Here is a 321-nt window from a genome sequence, read left to right as displayed (position 1 = left end):
TGTAAAATCCTGTCTAAAGTTTCCTCTCGGCAGGGGGCGCTCACGTCAACTCTCTACACCCGTCTCTCTCTCTCTCAGATTCCTCACCGCTGTGGATCCCGATCCTCAGCTTCAGCTGCTGCTCGGCTCGGTGTCGGATCTTGAAGGTTCTGACTCCGTCCAGTAGAGCCAGGGCCATGCGGGCGATCTCTCTGCCGTGGAGGTTCCCGTTCCTGACCGGCAGACCGGACACCACCATGTATGCGTCGCCGATGGTCTCCACCTGGGGGCGCAGCGGTAGCACAAATGAACGGCGAGCCTCAGCATCAGGTCCGACTTTAA

At 59.2% G+C, this 321-nt stretch overlaps 1 pseudogene; it reads right to left on the bottom strand.

The window, feature by feature from the left end:
• Positions 1-29: 29 nt before the first annotated feature.
• LOC112486744 (atrial natriuretic peptide receptor 1 pseudogene) lies at positions 30-316 on the bottom strand (annotated as a pseudogene).
• Positions 317-321: the final 5 nt, after the last annotated feature.

The sequence above is a fragment of the Cynoglossus semilaevis genome, unplaced genomic scaffold (genome assembly GCF_000523025.1).
Source record: "Cynoglossus semilaevis isolate Cse_v1.0 unplaced genomic scaffold, Cse_v1.0 C18539745, whole genome shotgun sequence".
Classification (NCBI taxonomy): domain Eukaryota; kingdom Metazoa; phylum Chordata; class Actinopteri; order Pleuronectiformes; family Cynoglossidae; genus Cynoglossus; species Cynoglossus semilaevis.
Note: the sequence above shows the minus strand (reverse complement) of the source record. Positions and strands in the feature narration are given on the sequence as shown.